At 32.3% G+C, this 25,882-nt stretch overlaps 1 long non-coding RNA gene across 1 annotated transcript; it reads right to left on the reverse strand.

The window, feature by feature from the left end:
• Positions 1-355: 355 nt before the first annotated feature.
• Positions 356-4,734, reverse strand: LOC123538425 (uncharacterized). Its single transcript, XR_008368180.1, has 5 exons — positions 4,642-4,734; positions 4,084-4,183; positions 3,460-3,558; positions 2,937-3,021; positions 356-2,378 (listed from the first exon to the last, which is right to left on the reverse strand). It is a non-coding gene; the product is annotated as an uncharacterized LOC123538425 (long non-coding RNA).
• Between the last annotated feature and the right edge of the window lie 21,148 nt (positions 4,735-25,882).

The raw sequence follows: 25,882 nt of genomic DNA on the forward strand, positions 1-25,882 counted from the left end.
CTAAAACTAAGGTATAGTATTAACATTTTTCTGGAAGGACTTGAGCAAAGTAAGATGCTTTGTATGATATGGTGCTAAGACAACAATTTAATGACATTTTGTAGGCATAGTACCTAATTTAAAGAACATATAAAAATGGAATAAAAATGTGTATATTGTTATGTATGATCTAATTGCATGATACAACAACTGTTGTTTTCAATGTTCTGTCATCAGTAATGAAATAATGTTCAAAAGATGATCAACAACAAATAGTCCTACCTGTGTAAAGGGAAGGTAACTGTGCAACTAAATATTGGTTACTTAATACAGTACTAGTTATCTCCCTTACCAATTTGCATATAAAGTGTCAGAACTGACCCTAAATTGACCTATGGTCTGTTTCATGTAGCAATCGAAGAAAACACTGATGTTCTGAAATATTTATTTAATTCTGTTTATATGAAATATAATGATTTATATAATGTTTTATGAAAATAATACAAGTATGTTAATGAAAGTGATAAGTATGTGGTATTGCACTTTAGTAATTTTCATGAGATAAAGAACATAGCTACAATTCATTAAAAACATAAGATCATCAAAAATAAGCCGAACAATTTCTAGGAAAAGGCTATTTCATAGTAACAGAGAAAATAAAAAGTACTGGAAAAGAGGTCAAATGTTGCCTTATAGTACTACTTCTTAATGTCTGAATAATGCCAGTTCAAATTAAAATACAACATTGTTGGAAAATTTTATGAAAGTTTAAGGAAAGGTACTAAATACCAGTAGCCTGTAATGTGATATAAAATCTGAAATACAAAATGTTTGACTAGTGCAGTGGTGACATCACTTTAGAGTTTCTAAAGTAACCATGCCACTATCAAAGTTGACAGGGAACTTAGGGAAATTAACCTGCAAACTTTCGTGAAGACTTATCAATAATATATTGTCCAGACAAACTAATCAGGACAGGCACACCATTTGGACAGCTAAGTCTTCATTTCCGCAAACTGGCACAACAAAAAGTAATGACAATATAAAATACTGAAAGCATACACATGACAAGTACTAAAGGGCCAACATTTCTGAGTCATAGAATTTTCTGATCTTATGATGCTTAATGAGGTAACATGTTACACAAAATATTGCTATGGTAAGAAAAGGGCAATAATTATGTATAAAAACAAATGCAGTTATGGAACTAGTGTATTTAATGTCAAATTATTACAGTTTGCAATTGTAAGAAGTTTGATACATTTTTCATTAACAAAGTGGAAGGTGTTTTTATGACAAAACATGTCTCCCACCTATGTATACCTTTAGTTTTGGCGGCTATTGTGTGCAGCAAAATGGAAAGTGCCGGTGAAATGCAAAAATATACTTGGTACTGATCACTCCTGTGAAGTTTCATCAAAATCTGTTATGTAATTCTGACCTATGAAAGCCGACAAGATTTTTTCTATATTTAGCTCTAGCTGCAATTTAGTGCAACGAAACGAAACATGCAAGCGCTATGCACAACACTATGCTTGATACTGATCAGTCCTGTGAAGTTTCATCAAAATCTGGCCAGCAGCTTGTCCTCTTAAAGCCGGACAGGTTTAATGCGGACAGACGAGAAGGCATAAACACATAAACAATACCTCTGCCCACCTTTAGATGAGACATAATTCTGAGATAAAACCTTACATACAGCACTTTACAAAATCAGGATGCTAAAAAATGGATGTGCAATACCTCTACTTATTCTTCAGTCAAACTAAAAAGGACAAAACACAAGTAATATGGAGGAGTTATGGGCCATGACACGTACGATAAACAAATGTTTTAAGACTGAAGAAAATGCATTGACCAGTTCAAAAATTTACATTAGTGTTTTAGTTCAATAAAAACTTTGTCATACTAAAATGATATTGCAATTACAATGACCAATCACTTTTAGATTGATCAAGGAGAAAAACAATTTATGCCAACATTTAACTCACAACTTTAAAAGCGGAAATTATCAAACGTTTTACTGTGGTATTATATGAAATTAAATTTTGTCACCATACAAATAATAAATGATTTTAATAATACTGATCATTATGATCTTAAGTTTGATTTGTGAACATACTGAGCTAAACTGAGACAAAACAGTACTGATACACTACAGGACACAGTATTTTGAAAATTATATCAGTGTAATGTTTACATATTCTCAGAGTTTCTGAATCACATTTACATGCACGACTGGACAGGACTTGCTGCTCTCTACATGTGTGTCCTATAATAACAGCAAATATGTAACAAAATTGATTCAGTAGGCTCCTCTATACTAAACTGTGCAAGCTGCAGACACTGATCTTGAACAACAGCTGAACGGTGACACTGAAGATTTCACAGGTACATATCTGAAGAAAGAAATGCATAATGTAGTAACTCTGTATTCGAGGTGTCTGCAGCTCTTTAATATTCAAAATATGTATATTTCTGAATATAAGGTAGAATAAAAGTGTTACTGGATTAATAAAACTTCAAATTATCTTATGCATAAGACCCATTTTAGTAGATATCAAGAGGCCAATAGTGACCCTAAGTCACTCACTTGACCTTACTATTTGACCTAAAATGTATGTATGATACACTTTGTATTTTGGAATATTACGATGGCAGGCTGTATTATATTCTCTATCTTAAATTCTTTTTAAACTTATAACAATAGAATTGTGTTTAGCTTTTGAATTAATTTCTGGAGAAAAATGTAAGATATTTGGAAAAATAAATTCATAAGTCTGTAATTATTTGGTACTGTATCATTTCTTATTGTAAGTGTATATTTTATATTATATATTATCATACTTTATCCTTGGTCTCATGTGAAACAAACTTTACACAAGCCTCTTGAAGTGATTTATACTAAATCAATAACTGAATTACATTGTAACTCTTTGAATATTGTAAACAATTACCTTAAGGTATCACTATCTGTGTTTAATTAAGTCATACACATCAACACTGGCATTCTCATCATTTGAATCCACAGAACATTTTACACTGAAATAAAGAAACAACTTCCTACAAATTTTGTGCTTCCATTTTGTAATACTGAAAAATACAGACTTTACATTAAATTAGGACTCTAATCCATTGAAAACACCAAGTGACAGATATCAAGAAAACATTGAATTAAAAAGATGTTTAAACAAAATGGTTATTGCTATAGTGTGTTTAAAAACTTTGAAACATGGTTAGTGGCTGACAATTATAGTTCTTTTATCCCTGTATCATCTGAAGGGCTAAGAGTTAAGAAGTCTGAATAGATATCATAACCTAAGTCAAAATTTCTTGATTCAAAATGGTGTGCTGTACCTACTTTCATGAAACTTCATAAACTTCATAAAATCATTTTAATTACATTAAATTTTACAATGTTTATCTGTTAAATGTTTAGGGGAATGTAATTTTAATAACTGGCATTTATGAATATATTACCTTTGACATGTTAAACTTGTTACAGAGTATCATCTGCACATCATTGTACCATCAGACCATCTTCCACTTCTGTCAACCTGACTGGACATGTTGGACACCCTGAAATATATAAATGATAAAATCTGTGAAAAGACTCAACATGCAAAAAGCATAACACCATTTTTTATAAAGTCACCTTAACACCTTGATCTTAAAAAAATATTATTATTTCAAATCATCATTGTCCATTAACCTATAATATACCCCAACCATAATCATTATATGACTCCTTATATAATTTACCAGTTCATAGCTTAGAATGGCTTCCAGTCTAAATCCAGAAGTTGAAGAAAAACAAATTATGAAAGTTTATTTATGGTGTCATTTAAAAGAATGACCTGCCTGTTAATTGTCAACTGATTGCTCTTTTTAATATTGATAGACAAACCATTCAATAATTGCATTTTATCAAATGCTGTCTAATATATATATATATCAACTGTCAATAGTTTACAAGTGTTAATTAGATGTCACTGACTTGTATACTCTCAACATTATAAACAGAGATAAAACTACATGTAAATTGTAAAACATTGTATGAGATACCATTCCATCCTGAATAAATTGCCTTTAAAAAGAAATTACATAGAAGTATTATCCAACTGTTTTGACTGCCCCAGCTCTATCTAACTTTTAAAGCTTCTGCAGCCACTTTAATGTGTCATCTGTTCGCTTGTACTTCAGTCTGAAATAAGGCAATTATAATAATTCAATAACTTATAATAAATATAGCATGTTATTCTTTTCCTACAATTTACAACAGTTTATTTTGAAAATTCATTTTATCTAAATTTAATTCTGTTCTGACTACAGCTAAAATCCATAGAACAGACTATAAGCTATTATAAGGTCAAAGGTCACTCTAAAAGGAAAAATCGGTAAACTTAGGCCCAGTTAATCACAGATGCTTTAAATAAGCTGTCATTTCACACAATAATTTGCTATAGGATTATGTATCTACAAACAAAAAACAAGAAAAAACAAATTAATGGAAAGAACATTTTTGGGCAATTTAAAAAGCGACAATGAAAGTGAAAGTAGAAAGTCAGTATTTTCTTATCGACTTTTCTTTCATAACTTCCTTTTAAAGCGTAACTATTTACTTTCATACTGTATTGAATAATCCATAAAGATTATACTAACCGTTTAAATGCATGAAAAATCCTCATGGTACTCGTAAACTTATAATTTGTTGATAACCTCTCAGTTTTCGGCCGTTTTCACGTGAAAATACGAAACCGGTGTTGACAAAAATGTTCTACTTCCGGCGGTATTCGATTGCGTAAATCGGCTCTAGTACTATGTCTACATTTTGCTTATTAAATGCTGACTGTAACGAAACTCACTTTTGTAGTATTACTAAGTAACATGTATAGATCAGTGTACTTAATTTTGAAGGGCTTACCAAAGCTTAAATGGAAGGCAAATGTAAATCTGATACTGATTCATCTTGCAAGGATTAATTTAATTTCTACAGTTTTTGTAAACACTAGAAAACAGTCGCGTCGGGTTAGCAAAAATAACACCGAGAAGGTAAGACCTTAATTTTACTCTCCATTTTTTGGGAGAATGAACAAGAACATGACGTCAAAATATGGCAGAGTTGAAACCTTTGCACAACCCAAAGTCTCACTAAATATTAACTGACCTCTCTTTCACATTTATAAACTATGAAAACATATAGACAAACAAATATGAGAAAATAGGCCTTAAACCAAATCCTGACAAGTGTTTTAACAACCATTACAAAGGTAACTAAACTGATTTGATCGATGACAAAGTACAAATGTAGTCTATTTTAGTTTGATTCATCCTCAAAAATATAATCAAACCTATCAGAAAGATTGAAAACTTACCCTATACACTAGTTACAAAATTTTGATATTATTGCAAGAACTATAAAGGTTGTTATGTGCGTTATTTTAGCATGCGTAAAATGTCGCGCATGTTTAAACTTAACAAGCAAGCGACATAAAAAGCCATAGACATCAGTCGGGATAAAAAGGGTGATGTTTTGCGCCGTTCAAATACTTTAATTTTTTTTCGAGTCATGGTGTTTTTGGCACTGATCCTCTCAATGTTATTACATGCAATTTCTGACGTTAAATATTGAAATCATCTGCGCTGGAGTTTGCGGGATATGTGAGGTAAATCTGATAAAATGTCTTCTAAAACAACTGTCGGATTGAGATTGAAAACTACCCTTAGTGACGTTTTTAAATATGCACGTACAATTCTGTGTTCAGACAAAATGAAGAAAGATATTATTATACGATAACAAAATATGTCATTTTCAAATCTGTATATCGTTTATATTAATGTATCATTTTGTAAAATATTTCGTCTGTAGGCAATAACGTTAGTTTGAAATTATTAGTAAACATTCCTAAAATAGTGCAGTCTTCAATAAGGAATACGGGAAAAACACAGATGTTCAGAGTTATTATCCATTGACTTAAGGAATTATGTTTCAAAACAAAACCATCAGACATTGCGTTAAAGTATTGCGGCATTATTTGGCTAATATTTGAGGCTTATGAAAGATATGGCCAGGAGCAGAACTAGAAACATTGGTCTCTAGAACTATCTTAGTACATGTATGTTACAAAGTATAAGAATAACAAAAGTAATTAATTCATGCTGGACATTATATGTTTTACTATCACTGAGACGATTGTATTTCAATACATATGGTTACACCCAAACATATTTTCATTGTTATAAAATGAAGATGACCAGAAATTCCTTTTTGCGTTCAGAAAACAAAGAGAGATTCCTTTATAAAATTGCTGGACTTTTGATGATACCGTAAATACACAATTGATTTCCATATCATCATAGTTATCGTATTCAAACTTTATACTTCAGTTTGAAATTTCATTAAATCTCATAGTTTGAGTTTAACAAAGGAGGACTGTTACAAATTTCAAGAAAAACAAAAGTAATTAGTTTGGACTGGACATTATCTGTTTTGCTATCATAGAGACTATTGCATTTCTATACATATGGTTACACCCAAACATATCTTCACAAGCACTTAGATCTTAAGTTCTGAGAAGAAACATCAGTAAAAATATGTATTGTCTTTAATTTATCTGAAAATAAATTGGAGTTTAAAAACTGTTGTTTATTGATTGATTTACCAAAATAAGAAATGAAGCTCGCTCCACGCTACAATTACATCAATTGATAATTAGATTCCTTCCAAATATGCGTAGCAGAATTATTACCACTTACTGCTTGCAAGTATTCTAAAACGTTTATTTTATGTTTCATAGCATTCGGTTAGAAGAAATACAAAACTTAGCTATATTCTAAAGACAAACAAGTAGCAAACATTTTATGGCAATTTGACTAAGTGTCTAAAAGGTATCATTTATTTTCATTGAAGAAATAATAACATTATAGGATTATCGATATGACCAAAATGAAAGTTGGTGTACTCAATTTATAGACAGATTCTGTTTGTTACAGACCCACATTCAGACAATCCAAAAATAACATTTCCATTTCATTATTTAAACGTACCTCTTGCAATTTACTATGTTTGTTGTAAAACTGACTTGCTTTTTTGTGTTTTCATAGTACATGTAGTTTGTCACTTTATTGTTCTGGTCAGCCTGTTTTATTATAAACGTATCTTAGAAGTACTTACGGATTAAAAGTCAGTAGGAAAACAAAACTGTACAAAGATCCTTTGGAAGCACAGAATGCAACCAAGCAGAATAATAGCAGACTCGGTTTGAGTCTGTTCATTAGAGTTAATGAAATGTACTACACCTCTCACGCCCCCTAGCATCTGCTTAAGCGGAACTTTATTTCACATCTATTGAATGGACTCCATGATCCCAAAGGACCAGAAAATATAACAACCCATTTACTTATTCAACAAAAAGATACATTTAACGTGTTTGGACCAGATTAAAAACTAAATCTGTACTTGAAAGATGACATCAGGAAACGGAATGCAACATAAAACAGATACAAAAACTACGACAAAACGGCTCATTCCTTTGGTGAAAAACAAGCACTTTTATGTTTTTACAATAAATCTTGTTTCATGGATCCGACCTTGTCAGTTAGATATGTAAATGTCTGAAAGAATGAGTTGATTAAATGTATAAATATTGACGAGAGAGATTATGTGGAAAGCAGAGAAGTTTTATCATAAACTGCTCTATTTATGTTGTATTACCAGATAAAAGTTTTGTACATTTTTGTACATTACATTATTTGTCAATAGTGAAATAGTTTTAATAATTGCAAGACCCATACATTTTTATCATTCTTTCCAGTACCAGATATATCATTTTAATGAACCTCTAAGAAACTAAATGTTGAAATAGTTTCTGGTCATTTGGGTTGATGGTGTCTATTCAATGCATCTTTTTTAAAGAAACTTCGCTTAAATCGGTACTAGAGGACGTATGTGATGTTGTGCATTTCACAATGTCTCTGTTTACGTCCTATGCATTCAATGATAAAAGTACGTTGCATTTGTGTATGTTGTCTGCAACATTGACTCCCTTTCGTTTACATCTGGGCTTCCCTGTCTTCTAGTGGTCTGCAAAGACAGATGAATCACATTTGATAAAACTATATTTATGTGTTTATGTTCTTCTATATGTCAGTATTACAAAAGGGGATTATCTGTGGCCTAGTGTTTAACGCCGCTTACCTCGAATCACTTGCCCGTCCCCGCTGTAGATTCGTAACTTCGCTTAGAATATAGACTTATTCCTGTAAGGGTGTCATTAAACTGGCTGACAGACTGTCGGCGATTCTACATAGTACCCCGTTCGTGTCTGAAATAATACCCGGAAGGGGCACCTTGTTCTTAATCCACCACTTTTATTAAAATTATCATACCAGATTTATTTAGCGCCCTTTTTATGATAAACATGTTCAAAGGCGGTTTTGATATCTCAAAGGCAGCCAAGCGGCTCGGGGCACTCAATTCATCATTCTTCAAGTATAGACACAGAGTGCGACAAGTGAGGCAAAGCCTCCAGCACAGAGCGAGAGAAAAAATCATTTAGATACAGGCCTGGCTAACTTAGCCTAGCACATTGCGAACAGACATTCTGGTATAGCACTGATACACACAAGAAAGCACCAGTAATGGCCTCTTAGAAAGGTGGGAGACACTCAAGAGCATCCCAGATATGTCGAGTGCCTGGACCGGGATTCGAACCCCTAACCTCTGGATTGACAGTCAAGCGTGATACCACTAGACCACCGGGCCACCTGTGAGACCTGTCATTAAAAGCTGGAAAGTCGCCATATGACCTGTAAGTGTATCTCTGTGACGCTAAACCCAAGAAACGAAAACCTTTTAAACAAATACTGTAATGCACTGGAAATCATATGAATAACATTATTTTTGCATATGTACATACATAAATAATGACAATATACATTGATTTTGCTTTGTTTTTGTTACAACCGGCAGCTATCAAAATAATGTCTTGTATAGTCATTATTATAGCAGAAATTCACTGATGTTTGAATTCGTTCGAATTGGCGTATTTGCAGGCTTAAAAAATACAAATTTAGCAAACAAATAAATATCATATCTTACATTACTCAAATGCAGTAAAAATGATTTAACACGGACTGAACATATATGTTTTTGCTTAATAAAGTTATGTGATCAATATTGTCTTGTAATATTTGACAATAGATATATAAAGTCTCTGTTGGATGTTTTATTGGAATGTTTATAATAGGAAACATTTAAACAGTGTATTTCTTTTCATTTCTTGAATAAGCTTTGTACATGTAATACAATATACTGATATCGGTGCATTGTTTTTGACCATTGGAAAAAGATACAAATACGTGAATGACATTCCACAACATGCGGAAACACAACTGCGGACGGGGTTCAGACGTTGCCTCTTTTAAGATGATATATTAAACAATTATAATATGCTTTCCAAGGAAAGGAAATTATCGTGTATGTTCTGATTAATTTAATTTCTATTTTGGTTTCGACGTCCTGAAGATTGATATTTAATTATTTTTCTTTTTTATGTTTGGAATTATAGTTTCGAGTTAATTACTAGTACATTCTTTATTGCAAAGAAAATCATGAGAAAATTTAATTATGTTCCGGCTTATGAAAGACAGCTCACAGTCTTTTTTTAGGCAATACTTCAGAAAACCAAACAAATTAATACTCAATTTATTTCGGGGAATTAGTTTTGACTTATGGCGGGCATAACATAACAGCTGTTTTATTGCAGTGATTTGACTAAAGCTTCGCAAACTGGTTTTGAATCAGCCAAGTTAGATGGAGTAAAATAAAAAATCAACTTTGTTTCACATTCTACACATAGAATGGAAAATGATCTAACTGAGAAAATGATATCCAACAATAATATGTTTATTTCAAAAGAAATATTTCACAGCTATTTTGTTCAACGATCTCAACATTTTGTCTGTTTTTGAAGGCTTGCCAGATATATGCGTTTAATGAAATTTACGAAGTAACACCGTAAAAGGTTTAACACACAAGCAAATCATTTAGCAAATCTTAGCTGGCGATTTATATCTAAATAAGGCATCGTGAAATAAACATAGATGTGAAAGTTAAGAATATAGTATTCTGCGTCATGTACTGAACATATAGTTTTATGAAATCATTTTATATGTCTTTTTAAACACTTCAAACTCAAGTCATTGTCGTCCGTTAATAGCTATTTTGAACAAGGTTTGTTTACTGTAATTTCAAAGTACAGAGAAATGACAAGAATTATTTGAAAATACATAAGACTTTGGCCATTGAATTGAACATTATAGGACAAAACTAAGGTTTCATGTTATGTTGTAACAACTATAGTAATAAAACTATTTTGGATTGACATCTGCTGGCTTTGTTTAATGAATATCTGGTTAAATCTTGTTTCATGTCAAAAAAGATCTGACAGCATTCTGCTAAACAAAAACAGCCAGTCCAATTGAAATCAATATCTTATTAAGACTCACCGTAATGGAAAACCTTTTCATAAAACATTTTCCATACAACTTCTGAATCAAATCAGTTTCCACGTGAGGAGGAAATAAAACGAGATCAAATTGTACGTGGCTTATAAAGAAGCAAAGACATTCAACTTCCTTATTAGCGAGAGTTAGTGCATGATAGCTTAGCACTTCCGTTACAAATCTCTTACAAATGAAATCATGCTCACCCAATATAAAAACCAAAAGCCTCATAAAGCCAGCAGAAGATCTAAGAATCAGTGTATTTCATTCCCTGTATTACTTTTCAGATCGTTTATTAACTATTATTCTAAGTTCATATCAGTTAGACTTTATTTTGTTCAGACGTCTACAGTCAGTGTTATCGTACAGAGTTGAAAATTCTTTAAATAAGAAATATAATCGTTCTATAGACATTTGAAAGATATGAAGAACATCAAGAAAGTTGAAAAAGTAGATAAGTGATAACACAACATTACTATCTGTAGCCTGAAACACTGACCCGTGCTCACAAATTGTTTACAGTGGGAAAAGAAATATCGGCTAAAATGGTTGAAGAAGGGTTTTGTGCGTAAACACACCCTATCCGCTTTGAGAAATTGACTGCCAAGTAACATGAATGGTTCAGTTTGTACTCCGTCTGTAAAAATTCACACTTCTGTTTTGAAGTTCTGGTAATAGTTACTGGTTTCGAAGCAGTTTCCGTCATAAAATGAAGGTTTTTAAAATATCTTTTTTTTTTGAACGTTTCAGTTCCGTAAAATGCTCCCAAAGAGAACACCTTAGCTCTTCTGCTTTACGAAAACATGAATATCAATAGTGTCTAGCGCACGTGATAACACACAGAGGGGCTCCAAAAGGGGTGAATAAATAGAGCTGAATCGGTTTACTACAGAAGTAGTTTCCGTCATCAATTTTTGTTTTAATATTTATGTACATTTTTACAGTGAATACGACTAGAAAAGCACCATCCGTGTTTTTTTCAATCCTTCTGGTGAAATTAATTAACACAATTTTAAGAAATTTGAAGGTTCATGTGTTAAATTAGGCTTGTTGAAAATAGGAGATAAAAAAAGCAAAACCTGAGACTCGAACTCGCGATCTCATGCTTGTGAAGCCGATGTTCTATTTATGCACAAAAAAGACTCATTTTTATCTTTATTATGTATTTTTGGTAAATCATCTGGTTTCGACTGCCAAAAGGAGGAACTTTCAACTTAATTTGGGATAACGGAGTTATTCTTTGCGCATGCGCATTGATTGCACGTGAAATTCCCCATATGCGAAATGTAAACAAAACAATTATGGAATGAACAATTTCGAGTTTTCTTGGAAAGTTTTTACCCTTTGTTGCTGAAATTTCACAGAGCTCTGGATTGCAGGGTAGCGTTATGGAAACAATCTCGACTTCGTTGTGAAGAACGTCACGAAACGTAAAATAACGAGTTGACGGATACTACTAGCCGACGGAATCTGCGTCGAAACCAGTACTGAAGCTTTTTAATAACTCCTTACTCTTCAGACATACAAAATATTGGAAAGATGTATTTGATATGAACAAAACAGACTGAAACCAAAAGATAAAATGCAAAAATATAACCGTTTAAGATCACAAATTTATGGTAGGTGCCGCGCAGCGGGTAGTGAATATGAAATATTTACAGTTGCAAGTCATGACGTATGTTCCGTCTATTTTTATAAAACAAATTGTAGTTGGACGCTTTGCTTTCTTTTTTTACGGTGAATGAGCTATACTGATATTTCAGATTACAAATTTATGGTAGGTGCCAAGAAGCGGGTAGTGAGTATGGAATATTTGAAGTTGCAAGTCATGAATTGTGTTCCGTCTATTTTTACGATAAAAGCTGTAGTTGGAAGCTTTGCTGTCTTTTTACGGTGAAAGAGCTATACTGATATTTGCATTGAGGCCTGTGTCATCGGTGCCTTAACAGTGTTCCTCTTGTTACTCTTCGATCTGCAAAGTCTTTGAGTACATGCACATTTCGAGCGTTAGATTTTTATTGGTTTGAATGCATTAATACAAGCATTAGAATAATGTTTGCGTACGTGTAAGTGTTCTGTCCATGTCATGTTCAAATTGTCATTCTCATTTTTCGCGGAAGGACCCAGAATCAATCAAACGTAGAAAACATGAAATGCAATATACTAGTATAGGTATGGACTTCACAATAAGATCATGATTATAAGCTCATACTGATCCTGTAAATACCAGGGCTAAGTATCATTCTGTTTCCTATAGAATGTTGCTGCAGAAAAAAAATATTTGTATGTTTGTTTCATTCTACTTTTCATTCAAACATGAATGGCTCTGTATTCGTTTCATTGACAAAAATTCCATTTCTGAAGTTGATTATATCTTATTTGTCAAGCTGTATAGTTAGTAACATGTTTTATTTTTATGATAATTATCTGACATAATTTGCATTGGTGTGTATTACCGAATTCAGACGTATTCGAAGTATTAAGACCGTAAGACTTATAATGTGTCTACCACATAGCATAGGACTCTACGCACAACTAATATTTGCGGGTGTCTTTCCTATGGCTGAAAACAAACATTTTTTAGTTAGTACTAAAGGCTTTATTTTCAGTTACATTAGACTCTATTTCTTCAGCAACAATATTCTTTTTGTATCTGGCCCTTTGTGTCTTAAAACGTCCCGGCTCTATCGCAATCTCTTTACCAAGATGCAGAGGCTCTTAATGTCAGAGAAATCACGATCATTATATTTATGTCGTTCGCCAACAGTAGAAAAGACTGTTACATAAGCGCAAGGACACATCTTACCACCGTGCGTTTAACATATCATATATAGTTTTCATGTTGTGCAAGGTTTTGTTACTTGGGCTTAGTGTCGGTGTTATCAAACCTTTTGATACATCTTTACGGGTATGGAACAAAATTATTTAAAAACAACAATACAGAGAAGATATTTACAACAGAAGAAACAATTTTCAATAAAATGTTAGAAGCAAATTTGTTGATGTGTTTTAGACAGAGGCTAAGCATTTCTGAAACGATTATAAATGTTTCGCAGACATTTATTCACTTCATGTCAGTTTTCACTGGGTGCTATATATATTTCAAGGAACAGCAATATTTCAATGAATTTACACACATAAATGTAAATGTGTCAATAGCGCCGATGTATGAATGTCACAACAACAACAATAAAAGTAGAAAGTAGCTGTTAAATGTCAAGTATGTAATATTTAAACCTATCACACTACCGTTTATACTCAAAATATCTTTATTTAATTAAAACATCGATAATATTCGAAAACTGTTCATACAATCAAACATGAAATTTGGGCATAATATATCTTTAATATCGTATAATTGACGTTCTTTCATTTCAAATAACATAATGCGAGAGAGTTATACATGTGTATGGTGTAAACTACATCAAAATCACTTTTAGCATCAGAAACAAACAACTCCTATCAATCATTTGAGGATGATAATAGATTTAATTTTAAAAAATGGCCGCCCTTTTGATGTCCAGTCGGCGAGATGACTTGAAAAGAACTTCAGACATTACTAAACAGATTGGTGTATGTTGGCATTTATCTTTTTTTTATAATCGCACGGGACACAAAATCTGGCTCTAAGCAAACACACTATTAGCGGAATTTATCGGTCTTACTGCGAAAATGCAAATCGTTAAACAAACACAAGTCTATTTGATAACAAACACTTATTGTGTCATCCATCACAGTACCGCAAGAAGTAGGACAACCATTCTTGGACTTACGCAAGGATATGTATTTTAGATTTCCCAAGAGAGTTGTCCTTCAAGTTGCTAAGTACAGAATAATAGCATTGATTTGCAATACAGATTTACTAGGACTCCTGGCAATTGAATTCTATTTGCAAAACCATGCCGAAATATTCAAGGCAATTGGATTACAAACACGGTCCTTTGGCCGATAGGTGAAAGCATCGAGAAAAGAGTTGGCAAACTGATAGTTTGTGTTTGTAGATCATTGTTTATGGATCTAAACATTAGCATTAGTAGTATAATCAATTTATTCGTTGAAAATTTCTCCAGAGTGTCAGGGTGACTTTTACAAGAAAAATGTTTTTCGTCTCGTTATCATACAAAGCTAAGGTATAGAGAACGACAGCTTATGCATATAATGGTGGGATAAAAAATTATTTTTATACATGTATATCAGTTTTAACAAAATCCGTCAAATATAAATCTTTCATTTCAGTACATATAATTATTCTATGGCACATATATATGCAAATACTTCACACTAGTCTTAATAAATTTTCTTACTGGTCATATTAATATCAAATTTTTGTCCTAGTTTATGCATTTATGTATATGTTTATTACATTCGTGATTGTGGGTTTTGACTGAGCATTTTCAAAATCCTAGTTCTTGATAGAATTATCACTTATTTTATTGAAAACAGAAAATAGTCAAAATCATTTCTTAAATAGGAAAGACATACTCGTTTATTGTATTATTACAGAAAGCATTTACTGGGGAAATTTGAAATGCTACATTTTCAAATTGCCTTCCTTTTATATAAAATAACACTTCACATTTTAGTTGGCGCACCGCTAAATCTGCATGGTACATGTAATACTGAGTATATACTGAAATAACCTTCAATTCATTAACTAGCTGGTAACTACTTACTCCCGAATAACATTAATGATAAGTTTCTTCAAAGATGTGTCTGTTTTTAATTAACCAAGGGTGGTCACATTGGCAAAGTGGTAACACTGTTTGATCACGAAACAAGGTGTCGTAAGTTTGATTTCTTGTTCTTCCAGCTTATAATTACAAACATTTGAATAAAAGTTTCGTGTATACATAAGTGCTTTACACGCTAAGGAGCAGGGTACCATCTGGAATTAGAGCGTCTTCTATATCTTGCACTATCCTCCCACTAACATTACTATCAGTCTTCTGGATCAGCCGCCCATATGGTTTACCTGTGGTTACTATAAATAAGCTAACAAACAAACATAATTACCCAGAATATCATTGATGTTAAATTTGGAATTGTTTGAATTTGGAGTTGTCCGCAAATATCCTCGATTTCCGGTTTTATCCAGTGAAGTGATCAATAAGTACATTTATTTAATAAATCTATACAGTGGCAAGGACGCATAAAGATATCTTCGACTTGAAAACACGATACTTGCAATAAAATGCAATTGGATCCAGTACTTATTGACAGCTAAAATCATGAACAAACTTACAGTTTATTTTTCATATTCAATAATGATCAAATATGACATAAATTTTACGCATTGATTATACTCTATTCAATCAGAGTGTTCCAAACCAAATAAACGAAATACTGTTTCAGCAAATTCCATCTGCCTACGACGGGCACCTAATTGGTTTATACAACAACTATTCCTTTAGTATGAATGTCACCTAAAATGTGTAAAAGAAAACGTGTGATGAAACATAATCGCGACTTATTTCTATTACATTTACGATAAATATATAAACACAGAACAAACATTTTACCTAGCAATAATAATATTAACGTAATAAGAGAAACTAAAACAAATATTTGTTTGGCTCGAAAAAATGAACATTTTACTTTTTAATAACATAATATTTCAACCATACTGATAGGAATACAAACCTACTGAAGTAAAACAAATAGAAAGATAAGAGAAAACAGTATCAAACGCCCATTATATTAACATTTGAAAGACACTTCAAATGGCAAGTATCAAACAAAAAGAAATATAGAGTTTCCGTGACATGTTGTGGCACGTTATGCGTGCCGTTGCGAAGGTAAATCGGAAAGGAATAGTTATCAAAATAAGTGAAAAGCCATGAAATCAAACTTATTTCTTTCTTTTTGGATGTAGGATTAAAATATATTTTACGCATGAACACCATTAATCGTGTAACTATATATCAAATAACTACGAATTTCAGATGATATATCAACTTCAAATTTAAAATAAACAGTTACTAAAGCTTCTGTCGTTGCTAGGAGGCATGAGGAGAGTCATGGACATACTGTATAAAGTTAAATACTCAAATATTTTGCTTTGTTGCATTCTATTCCTATAGACTTAATTAACTTTCAGAACTGAAGTCTTTGGTGTCATGTGGCGGTTGTATAAGGTCGTTTGCTTGTATCAGTTGCACTAAGTATTGTTATTAAAACTAGTAGTTTGGATTCATGAAGTCCGACACTATCAAATTAGGTTTGTTATCATTTTGCTTGGTTGAGATTTGTTTAAGATAATAAGAGACTAGATTAATCGAATATATTTGTTCAGCATTTTTAGATATACAGATTTTCGTAAGAGAAAATACACAGTAATAATATGGCATTCATACATATAAACATAGATTGTGGTTAGACGATTAAACGATTTGATATACGCTATTAAACATATTAGCAAATAAGCTACCGATTGGTCAATTTTGGCAAGGATCCAGTTAATAAAAGACAAGAGAAGGAATAGCTGATCACAGTAACGAAACATAACCTTTTAGCCTCTCGGTCATGCAATAGAGAAGAATGTTGACGAAGGATATTTAGTTGGGCTTAAATTGTCAAACAGGGCCTGTAGAAGAATAGTAATAAACACATTTATGTATTTAATAGTCTAGTGTGTTATATGATAAAGCATGCTGAAGTCTGAAAGGAACCCCTAATCGTGGAGGAATGTAGTGGAAGAATTTTCACATTACAGAATTATTATTGTCGCCCTGTCATGCAGTGTTTGTTGACTACTATGCTTTTAAGAAATGAAGTTGTATTCTACGACAGAATAATGAAAGATTTTGATGAGCTCTCTAAAAGCCTGTAAATCAATCTCTAAAATTGACAAGTTGACATAACGTTCGTGATGTTATGGGGAAAAACTCAGTAATCAGAATTGGGTTTGCTGACGATGTCGTATTCGCGGGATAATTATGTAACATTGGAAACAGTTTGATTAATCCCGTTAAAAATGCAACAGTATTCAGGTATTGGCAAAATCACTTTTTTGTTTCATAATAATCAACACTTTTTCTTAATTTAATGTTTTCGTTCTGTTATTGAAATATGGTTTATGGCTATAATGTACATCCTGATAATGATACTGGCAAATATACATAATATCACTTAACTGGAAGGAAATACTAAAAATTAGAATTAGAATTAAAACTAATTAAAAGATTTTATTATCAAAATATATGACTTTAACAAATCTGCTTAATTTATATAGTTTGTTTCTAAAAAAGCAATGTTTGGTGTTGAATGATGATAACATGTGTATTCATTTTAAAGCTTGAGAGGTTTCAAATTACTTTAAGAATCACTTTTACGTACGCAATCATGATATACTGGCTTTGAGTCATTATCTAACTGATGTGTTTGATCATTATAATATACACATCTATACTTGTTTCGATCATAAGGATTACTTCGTAAATGAAAGTACAATATCTTAGAATGTAGCTGGATGCTGTGTTTTATATTTAAGTATCAAACGCCGACCAAATGTTATAGGCCATATCTGGTGCTACTATTTTCTTTCTGTTTATATACATCAATCACAGTTAAAGTCGTTTCAAAAACTGTCTAATGCATATTCATTGATAAATGCTTTTAATGAACTCTGAAAGCAGAGTTCCTGTTATTCCATTATTTAAATGGATAAGATGGCGCAATATTCGTGATAATATGAAGACACATTCAATAATAAGAATGGATTTTGTCTGTTAGACTGTCTGATACGTTGTAACATGCAAGATGCGAATGCTACTTCAATTGTATATTTTTAGAAACTATCCAATTACTTTGGGGCATTTTTAATAAGTTAAACCAGGATTACTTAACACTTTCCAAATATAACGAAGTTTATGTCAAAGTCTAACTCACAGTAAAATGACATATTTACAGGCATCACTTCATTCGCATATGTCTCTACAAACAATAAAACCTAAGTATACGAGTATTGAGGAGAGTCTCGTCTTTGTACAAACAGCTACCAAGTCTATTTTTGGAAGTGTTAATTGCAAATGTATCACATCCAAAAAAAAAAAAAACACGGATGTGGATGTGTTTTTCTGCAGCGTGTAATGCTCTGAAGATGCACGCCGATCTGAAATCAAACTTGTTATATATATGTGTGTGTGTTGGTACTATAGAGTCTGATGTGGAAACAACATTTTTCTGGTGATTCAATCGTTAGTTTTGATTGACATATACGACACAAAACATTGTTCAAAAGATAATTTAATATGGACTGTGTACACTTACGACAGAACGGCATGACATCAGATAACACATTTTGAACTTGATGTTAACGTTTCAGTTAATATATCACTTAAGAAATATTTTGAATACTGGAATTTCAATCTTCATTTTTACTTTAAGGTTCTTGTCAAATGTTTTCATATTCAATTTTAAAGCTATTTCTTAATCCGATTTTGATGGGGATGTAGTTTACATAGCTTCATAAGATTTTTGGTCATGGTAATTTTTCAACTTTTCTTAAAATTAAAAACGTAGTATTAAAATAGGTTATGATCCCATTGTTTTTAAACACACCGCATGATTTATGTCCAACACTTTTACAATTGGACGTTATGTTTCCCTCTTTGATTGTGTCTGGCGGAAGAGTGGTTGGGAGGTACTATGGTGCCTTGGAAGAAATGGAACTGCTACATGACGCAATACCTCATTCACAAAATGCTGAGCATTCAAATTGTACCTGACGACAATAAGATTACTTTTGTTTTCCTCCCATAATTCCTTCCTAGACTGCGACATTCCTATTAACAGAACGGTCATGTTCAAGAAGTGAGTAATAAGCAAATATTTCCCCTCGTCTACGTAAAAACATGAATGCTACTGTTTGTAAATTGCACTCTTACCCATAACACAAGTATCTAGCGGAAATAGCGCCTCGCACGACAAAAACGTAACATACGACAATGTTCAGTTCTTTCACACTTCCAAAATACGGTCACCTTGGTCTAATAGGCCCTTTTCGGCTCGCAAACAGTTCAATTCTGTTCGCGTGCAGTTAGCAACCTGAACTGCCGTATCTGAAGCCGTTTTGAAACTTAATTGCGTAAGGGGCATGTCTTTCCGAGTCATTGATGCCCCCGGTTTTCCTGGCCTGGACCTGTTAAAATGTCTCCGGTTTGTCACATTTGAACAATGAGACATGAAATTGTATTAATATGACACTTTAACTGGCGTGCAAACGTCATAAACAGACGTTCTGGACACCAGCAGTACTAACGCCAGAATTATCTCTTGTTTGATAAGGCACCTTTGGAATAGTTTGTTGTATAACACTTGTATTCAAATACGCACGTATTGCGTATGATTTATATTAAAATAGCGTTTTGATGAAAATATTTCTCATTGTAGAACAATTATATGGCATCATATCTTGAAACATGAGACAGTACTATATCAAAGCACTATTTGAATAAAACCATCTTCTGTTAACTAGAAACGGCAGTTGGAAGAGATACAATTTTATCAAGATTTATGTAAGAACTATTAACCAAGTGCAGTTATATGATACAGCCATAAGTGGAATTTGATGGGTTTTGTTACAGTCTGGTATCCATAGAAACCAGGTTTTGTAACTGAACACCAGGAAAAATGATGCCTGATCTACTACTATTGTCAGACAATAAATTAGGTATGGAAAATACAAGTACAACATGTATATGTACATGTGTTATGACACCTACGACAAACTAGCCTTGTAATTCCTGTTTTTAAAGGATAGAGAAAAGAAACTACATGCGCACTTTCACAGATAAAGCAATCAGACAAACATAAAATATAAAGCAGTTAGATGTTATCACAATGACCAACGGTCCATATTCAAACACTCTCCTCATTAAATAAAGTTCGTACGAGGTGGTTGTAGGTAAATAACGAGATTATCTTCGTTTTTTTGTCGCAGCTATACTTTAGAGAAAACATCTAAGGTGAACAGCTCTGAATCGACCAATAAACTGAAGCCAATATAAAACAATAGTCAAAAGCGAAAGAAAAACTAAAAAGGACCCTTTCCAAACAACTGATCAGGCAGACAAATTTTGACCTAATCGTTGTTTTATATATAAAACATACACACTTTTCTCATGACTTACATTGAAAATTATTTTATAAGTTGTGCTGAGGCCCTTGAAAGTTTAGTCATGTATCAAAATTAAAAAGAAATAATACATTAATTTCTTTCAAGAAATTGTACGACATTAACTACCTCTGATATTTTAGTTCTGGCTCTTTAGCTAAAATTAGTTTTGTACACAGGGAAAATAACTTGGTTCACAAATATTTGATTATTTAAATGTAAAATGTATATTCAGCAATGAGAAATTACCAAAAAAAATGTTAAATTGGTATCACATATGTGTAACAACATAGGCAGAATGTTGTCATATTCATTATTCCAGTTGATCATTTTGAAACTGATTGTTATGCTTTACTCAGTTTAAAGTATTTGTCTTACTGTTCAGGAGTACTTTGCTGCAAACAGTGTAACACAAAACGTCACTGTCATCAAATGTTATTAAAAGATTTTAAAGTAGTGGATCAAAATTGACGCTCTCCAGCTTATGTGTAATTATGTATTTGTAAGCATTTCGCCATTCTCTAGACGTAACTATAGCTCAACACGATCATTGCTTTCCGAAAAGCAAAGATGTTGACGTTAGAGGTCCACTACCTTAAACAAGCTATTTTTGTTTGGTTTTAACGTCGCACCGACACGGTTCTAGGCCATGATGGTGGAGGAAGACCCCCAGGTGCTACTCCGTGCATTATTTCATCACGAGCGGGTACCTGGGTAGACTCACTGACCTTCCGTATGTCAGTTGGATGGCTTCCTCACATGAAGAATTCAAGGCCCAAAGTGAGACTCGAACCCACATCGGTAAGGGACAAGTGATTCGAAGTCAGCGATATTAACCACCTGGCCTTGGAGGCCCCTTAAACAAGCTATACGATGTTTTATTTATTGCTGTAAACAATGAAAGTGATGCTGTAAGATATTCACATCAATTTACAACATAAACTGTTTACACAACTTGAAAAAGGATTTTTGTAGGGTCCTCCCATTTAAAATTATATCAACAATTATCACCTGAATTAAGTGCATTCATCATGGTAAAATCTTGCTAGGGTTTATTTACATTAATAGATTTATAATAACTTCTTTCAGGTCACTTTGTGGCATGGCTTTGGTGAGCTTATAATAAAGAGCCTGTCATCATGGTCATCCTCTTTCACTTAGAATTTTTTCATGAAGTTTAAACTTTTGGCTATGCGTGGGTTTTGAATTTACTAAAAAGCAAACATATGTTCAACATAGGCTCTTTCAAAGTATTGGAAGTAGACTAAACTTACAATATACTCTATTAGATTTATTTAGCTGTGGAGACTTTTGATAATGACTATAATTTGGGAAATCCCAAAATCAATGAAAAACTGTCAATACAAGAGCTCTCTATATTACTTCAGATAGTTTAAGAAGGTCATTTTTTTTATATCAAATATTTCTATTTTGGCATGGAGAAGAGGTAAAAACATGAATGTATTTAGTAAATTGGTGCACTTAGTTATCATTTTATACTACGAAAATCTGCAAAAGACGAGTTTGAACCTTTTATGTACCATCTCTGATAATTACATACTATGCTGCATTTTTCAGCTTTAAGAAATTAGCCGTTTACAAACTGACTAACGCCGTGTCTGTATTATAACACCATTGTACATATGGTTATAAAACATTATGACATATTGTTATGAATGTATATGATAAAATGACTTGCATCGATTTCGAGTTGACAGATTTTTGTTAATCCATGAATTATAAAAATGCGTCGTCGCACTTTAAGGTAATGGCATCTTAATGAATATCATTATTGTGTACTGGGTTTTTGTAACAAATTCAGTGGCATACTCTATTAGACACATTAATCAGCTCTGGTCTAGAAGAACTGTCAGTTCAGACATTAAGGAACACATACTATATTGTTTAAACTACAGAGTACGGCAATCAACCATAAATATTATGGACTTTTGACATGACGTGTAGTTACTGTATTCTTAGAATCGACTTAAAGACAATCTGTTAGTTTTCCCAAGAGAAATGTTCTCAGAAATAGTAAATATGGATAAATTGATGTCATTTCTAACGCACAAAGGATATCCGATGCCTTACAAAACTGTCAAGACACACACGATAAGAAATGCAATGGAATGATTTCATGGAATGAATGTTTGGGGTAAATCAGTATGAAAGTGATGTATGTGACCAGTAAAATACAAACTTAACATTTACCAACCGGTACAGAATCGAAATCAGAATGGAACCTTTATAATAACCGTTGAAATGGTAATCAGGGGACAGGGTAACGAGTGGTAGCGACCATTATAATGTTAACACCGCGCGAGGCATTTTACCTGCCACGGTAATAACTGTTTAAACTGTATTATGTCTGCACGCTTGCAAAGATATATTGGACAGATATCATGTACATATTCCTGCTTAACGCATGTACATCAGAGAAAAGAAATGCAAAGATGTAAGCAAATGGTACAGACCACTGCAATCAAATCAAACCATTTGTTTTAAACTCATATTAAGATATATTTTTATATATGATACGCAGAACAGCTGGTACCTTTTTGCATCACATTTTAATGCGTCTGTCTACTTTACACAAGTGTTAGTGAAAGAACCTCATTAATTTCGGAGATTTTACACAAACCTAGCGGTGTGACTCTTTGATAAAAAACAAAACATTAATATGTTCAGGCTATTTTTCTGTGTATTTTTCTTAGATATTGAACATTGAACACTTGGTCGATAGGGAAACACTGTAGCGTGTCTCAGTTTATATTGAAACAAGATTTAATTGTTTTTGCAAACACATTTATTACAAGTCCTTCATCTAGGTCTCTGTAACAAAAGCATTATCTTGCCAGTTTGTGATCTAGATCTGCATGCTATTTCTCTCGACAAAGGTTATTCATTTAAAGCAATCATTTTGAGAGACATTTATGTACCAAAATTGTGAAGTAGTTCAATAAAAACAAGTTAAATTGCAAATAGATAAACGTGCTAGTTATCAAAAAGACGGAAACGAAAACAAAACCGAGGAATAGGCAGTTTCAAGAAAAACACTCTTTTGTTTCCTTTTATTCCTTTGTTTTCCTATTTACACGATATAATGTTGTTACACACTTCTTATCAGAAAGCAATGAAGTTCTTTTTATTGTATCCCTAAGAATTTTCTTTCTGAAATACAGTCTGTTACATAACCTGTCTTCAACTCCCCTTGAGTACGAAAAAATAACCGAAGATGGGAGTACATTCTTCCGTCGTGACGTCAAAATGACATCAGAAATTATGTAAAGATGGCGTCTCGACGTTCCTTGCATCGATATTGTCACTGTTTCAAACTAGTATTTCGCCTAAAATTATAATCCATTTTATTATATATAACGCTTAAACCAGGTAGAGGGGTATGATAAAAGGGGCATAAAATAATACGATGTACATTGATTTGTAATGATGCATTCATATTTTTCAGGTCTCGTATTCTCAAGGCATATCAAATTCTACTCATGTATACAACTTTGCAGACTAAGGGATGGTGAGATAATCCAATTGTATTACATACTATCAATGCATAAAACTTAAGATAACTACGGGGCTATATTTATTTCTAAGAAATTTCTTAAATCATAACAAACTGTAACTTTGGCCATTTTGTTCAAGAATTCATTATGGTCGACTATTTGTAGAAAACGTTTGGACAAACTATTGTGATGGCATTTCAATCAAAATGTACTTGAATACATTTTCTGAATAAATATGAAAATAACCTGTTTGCTTGACTATTACACCAGTCTTATGTTTTTTTTAAATGTAGCCGCAAAATAACTAGAAAATACTTTTGGCAAACATTTTCTTTTGTCTTAAACCAACAAAATTTTTAGCAAGTCTGATTAAAATACAATTTAAGTAAACTAGCTTATTTTTGTTGAAGTAAACAATTATTGTAGAATGTTCTTTCGAGAAAATGGTGAAATGAAATAACATTAATAATATTGACAACTGCCTTTTGTAATCAAATAAGAAATCTCTATAAATGTCATGGCGACTATCTTTTAAATGTCACCCTGTTTACGGAAACAATCTGCTTATTTATTAATGCACTGACGTTTTGGATAGATTTTATTCGAGAAGTCATATCTTCATAAATTACAAATGACACATTGTTAGAAAGAGTATTGTTTGACAACCATATTCATACACACTTGTGATGTCATCTTATGGCATAAAAGTACAATTTAACATTAACTCTGAGATAAATATCTTACGTTCTTGCTTACTAAATATTAAATATAACAGACAAATTACGGCAAAGCGCCTAGTAGTACAAACGAACACGCACATGCCACAGCAAGTCCACTAACCCAATAAGATTAGTTCCGATGCTGCTTTATGGCCATATTGTATTATTTGCCCTGATGAGTATAAATGAAACCGGTAGGCAAATATAATGTTACTCATGTAATGTTGCTTATTTTTTCTTTATATATATATATATATATATATATATATATATATATATATATATATATATATATATATATATATATATATATATATATATATATATATAACTTGACTTCACTCACGTTTTGCTGTTTTGCCCCATTGAACTGCTTTATTTGGCTTCGTTTGCCTCTTAAAATGCAATTGCCATCAGTAACATCTATGTGATAAATGTTAGCCTCTGATCATTAAATACTTTTAGTAAAAACTAAGGTTTTGCACGGTAAACAACATATAATAAGATTCCGCAAAGTGTTCAGACAAGAAAGCCTTTTTACAGAATAATTACTGTGTGCAAATTAATTATATGTTTGATAAATACTATTTGTCTAATTGCCAGTTACTGTCAACAGTTTTGTTCTTCCGGAGAAAATCATAATATATATCATATCAACTAGACAAGTTCACCTACGAAACGGATAAATATTGTATCATGTATTACGCTATTAACGAAAAAGACATTTCATTGCATGTACGTTCTAATTATACAAGTGCTAAACCGAGGTTATATTGATACAGTAGTGTTTTTCTTTTCTGTATAATTAAGTTATTGCCTCCTAATGTAAGGTTTCAATCATAATTGTAATCGTGTTTTGTTTGCTGGTTTAGATCGTTTAATGCTTGAACTGTAAAATTAATTTGCGATTCACTGCAGAATACAATCAGCGACATCATTGCTATTATCTTTGTTATCAACTAATCATAAAATTGATAAGAAGGAAAATAGTTTATAATAATGTTAACATGTTTTTGTTGCGTCTACCGTATAGTTTAGCCAGAGTAGCC

This window comes from Mercenaria mercenaria, chromosome 2 (genome assembly GCF_021730395.1).
Source record: "Mercenaria mercenaria strain notata chromosome 2, MADL_Memer_1, whole genome shotgun sequence".
Classification (NCBI taxonomy): Eukaryota; Metazoa; Mollusca; class Bivalvia; order Venerida; family Veneridae; genus Mercenaria; species Mercenaria mercenaria.